We start from the raw sequence: 4320 nt of genomic DNA, 5'->3' as shown, positions 1-4320 counted from the left end.
TACACCTCCCCCACCCCACCCACTTCCATCTCTCTGGAATAAAGTAGATTTTTTTTTTCCTTCCAAGGCATTTTGGAAGGTGTCAAATGACACGTTATTTTTAGAGTAATTTATTTTGCGGCTTATGAATGCTGAAGTGCTTGGGTGTGAATTGATAGGTTAATTCAGAGTGTCTAACGACTTCACCAACTATTCTAATAGGATAGTGTAGTCTTAGATTGCTAGAAGGTAGAGCTCCAACCTGGGAATCGCAGCATTTTGTAAACTGTTTTAAAAAGGTGACATGAATGTGTCACACTATCTCATCTTCTAAAAGTTTTGCTTTTTGAACTTGACTCAAGTCCATGCTTAACTGTTCCCTTTCAGGAGAGTAATTGGTAGATTGCATTCTCTTTCTGCTGTTAACATGAAGCCTAAAATCGTTTGCAGGTTTTCGATCCCAAGATAGCAGTATAACCAAGAAGTTAATTGTGTAATTAAAATAAAACAAAGACTAAAGTCCTCTTAACTGTTAAAACCAAAAAGAACAGATTGACTACTACCTATTATGTTATCTTAAATCTAAAATGAGGACAATTAACTGGCTTCAAACTAAGAAGTTTAGAAGAGTACTTCCAAGTACCGGTACTTGGACCAGGAATTCAGTTGGAAGACTTCTTAGATTAGTAATTCTTCCCAATCTTTGTGAATTACAGAACAAATGACTGATTATTACCAATTTTTAAATTGGTAGGTAGTTTGGTCAAGGCTCCTGGGAGGACTTTTAAAGCACTGCTACATACTCACGTTGATGTGAAAATAAGTGGATAATAGAGTAATGCACTGAAGGACAAAGTTATTTATCTACCCCCAAAGTTATTAGCATTTAAATAAGAGGTGTTAATATAAAAGGTTTTTTTTTTCTTGGTAGTTGCTTTTATTTAAGATTTCACTGGAAAAGAATAGGANTTTGAAATCCTGAATATAAAGTAAGTCTATTGTCCTCATAGAAATGTCTAATGTCTCACAATACAAGTATTAGCAGAGAACACACACACACACACACACACACACACGCACACGCTTAAATGTCCTACTTTCCCCTATTCTCCTAGTTTAGCAATGGCTGTATGTTTAGAATAAATGTTACCTGCTTCAACTTTCACTGTATGAGTCATGCAAGGTGATTGTATTTTAGGCAACTCATGAGAGAGGGAATGCTAAGTCCAAGGCACTTAGCCTGGAGGAGGGCTTGATAGGTTTCTTTTTTTTTTTTTTTAAATGTTTTATTTATTTCTAGGAGAGAGAGAGAGACAGCGTGAGCAGGGGAGGGTCAGAGAGAGAGGGAGACACAGACTCTGAAGCAGGCTCCAGGCTCTGAGCTGGCAGTCAGCACAGAGCCCGACGCGGGGCTCGAACCCACGAACCGCAAGATCATGACCTAAGCAAAAGTCGGACGCTTAACCGACTAAGCCACCCAGGCGCCCCTTGATAGGTTTCTTTAAACCAGCAATGATAGCTTGGACTGATCAATGCGTATCACAGGCCAGTTTGGTACTAATCTAGGTCACTAGACTTTGAGTGTCAGCTGCTAAGGATTGTGGTTGGAAAAAAAAACAAAACCCACAACGAAGGTAAATACTAAGGTCATGTCACGGCTATCTTATCAGACACATAGTGTACCACAAACAAAGGAAGCCCAGACCCTTAAATAGATACACTTATTGAACCACACTCATGAGATGCCCAAACTTCCATGGCCTGATAGGGTTTTTGGAAAGCATAGAATTTAAGATAAGTTGTCATCAAAGATAATTTTATGGAGTACCAGTGACAGTGGCAGGGAGGGTATGAAGCAGACGTCCCTGGACCTAGTTCCGCAGAGCACGTTTAGAAGATCTCACAAACTCATGCCCCCCGAGCGTCTCCTTTTCTGAATACGGTCTCTCTGTCATGTACCTTGGAGATGATACAGGCAGGGCTTGGTAGAACTCCTTGTCACTTGCTATTTCCTACTTGCTCTGGTGTCTTTCAGCTCTGCTTTTGCCTTTCGCTAAAGCTGTTTTAGGTGCCAAAAACATCTGGTACGCCTCTGTTACTCATTTAAATATATGTTATTCTTTTAAAACGACTTGCTTTACATGGAGGGCTGTCATGGCATTTAGAAGTGGGAAAATAGGGAGAGCTGGGAGAAAAAAGGAGAGTAAGCGGTTTTTACTCCTTCCCCTTCTCAGCCTGCCGACTCATCCTGGGTTCCCGAAGAGGTGGGTGAGCCACAGATGGGCCACAACCTCTGCATTTCTAAGCACTGAGCATGTACCAAATGGAGACCTCAAATTCAGACTGCATGGCTGCAACACCAAACAGGTGTGAGGCTCTTCTCCCTCTGACATGCTTGGCCTTAGAGTGGGATTCTGCCTAGTGTAATCGGAGTTGGCCTTGGACTCCATCCAAGAAGCTTTAGTTACTGAAGTAGACAAAATGAGTTTGCAGAGCAGGGGCCCTTCAGGAACCAAAAGACAGCAGTTTAGACAGGCTTCCAAGTATTGACTTTCTGAGAGAGTGGATTTTTCTTTTTGGAAATTAAACCCAAGCTAACAAGTGTGAAATCCAATGCATGATCATCTAAACTCGGTTTTAACCATGAGGATGACTTTGGCTGCACTCCTATTCAGCCTGGTCCCATCCTCCACAGCATCTAAAACTGAGAATAGTTGTTCAAATAATGCATTGCTTTCAGAAGGTGCCAAGGTAATTCTATACTATATTTAACATTTCCCACACGAAACCATTTCTTTAACAACGTTCAAACCCGGTCTTCCATGTTTTAGCAGCACAAACACTGGGGACTTTTCTGTTTTTTTTTTTTTTAAATATATATATACATATGGCAACAAGGACAACGACCAAAATTTTCGCTCCTTTGTACATTTTGGCACCATAACTCACTCAATTGACTCATAATCTTCCTATAAATACCATGTAGGTGTCTCAAAATGGAAGCATTTATTCAAAATAGTTTTTTTATGCCTTAAGGCGAGACAGTTGGGATTTAACAGTATAGCTGAAGCTCCTCTATTAAGTTTTTTCCCCCTCTATTAAGTTTTAAACCAGACATTGCATTGCGGTGTCTGTATTCGAAATAAATACAGTGTCACCTTTGAGTGTCACCTTAGGAGCAACTTCAGGAGGGACTGTGGGCCAGGGAAACACAACAGACACTTCTTCCTGCCCAGTGCCATAGTGTGTGTTGTTTAGGGTTTCATTTTGTGTACCACATCCCAGATTTCGTTGTAAGAGATGCACCTGAGCATTGAAGGGCAGGGGATTTTCTGAGGGAGACTTCTCAGTTCTTCCACACGCCTCCTGAGATGCACTAACGTTTCTGCTCTTCTGCTTTTTAAGGACCAAGTATTTCCTGGTGTTTCCTCTGTGTTTTTCTCTAGTTGCTACAAACTGACTTTCTGCTTTGTGCAGAATGAAAAAGGTAGGGTGACGAAAGGAAGTTGAAAGAAGGAATTCTTTTTTTTTTTTTGGGGNTTTCTCATTGCCATGTAGTATTCCATGGTATGGATAAACCACATCTTGATCCATTCATCTGTTGATGGACACTTAGGCTGAAAGAAGGAATTCTTAGGGCCTACCTTAAACCTGAAGGCAAAGGAAGGCATGATGCAGACATGTTTGGCAGGGAAACTGAAGTTTTGTTCACTCAATCTACTAACAATCTAAGAAAGTCACCCAACAATTGTTGCACGCTATTGCCTTTATGACTGTTCCCTGACAAAAACTCTAGTTATGACACGGAGCAGGTTTTCAATGCAGTTTTATTCAATGAATTAATAGTGAAAATAGGATTCTCTGAGGAAGTTAACTGTGGGACTGTAACCGCGGGTGTCATAAATGACGCCTGGTTAAGTTCACTTAATGCTTCCTCCTTTCCAGCAGTGCCAACCAAGAATTTGGTTTCTTAATGATAAAACAAAGAGAAGGAAAAAGTCATTAGTGGACCACTTAGGTCTTCATCTCGCCATGATAAAGCATCCCGAAACACGATGTGCAACCCTTCCCTAGGCCCACATTTTATTTTTTAGTATTTAATCTTTTTTATACTTTATTATCAAGTTGGTTTTCATATAACCCCCAGTGCTCATCCCAACAAATGCCCTCCTCCATGCCCGTTACCCCCCTTCCTCCCCACCCCCCACCCCCATTTTAGAATATTCTCATCCTAAATCTCAAAACTTGAGGCCTTACTCAACAATAGGAGCTCAGGAGCCCATCGCAGTCTCCCCTTCTGGCACTGTCAGCCTTTAAAGACTGAATGTTAGGGTACCATCA

General features: G+C 41.0%; 1 protein-coding gene across 1 annotated transcript in view; it reads left to right on the top strand.

Moving 5' to 3' along the window:
- The window catches only part of FGF14 (fibroblast growth factor 14), a 609870-nt gene that overhangs the window by 1935 nt on the left and 603615 nt on the right, over nucleotides 1-4320 (top strand). The gene's annotated exons all lie outside the window — the stretch shown is intronic.

This window comes from Crocuta crocuta, unplaced genomic scaffold (assembly GCF_008692635.1).
Source record: "Crocuta crocuta isolate KB4526 unplaced genomic scaffold, BGI_CrCroc_1.0 scaffold31, whole genome shotgun sequence".
NCBI classification, from domain to species: domain Eukaryota; kingdom Metazoa; phylum Chordata; class Mammalia; order Carnivora; family Hyaenidae; genus Crocuta; species Crocuta crocuta.
The sequence above is the reverse complement of the archived record's forward strand: the minus strand, read 5'-3'. Positions and strand labels throughout refer to the sequence as shown.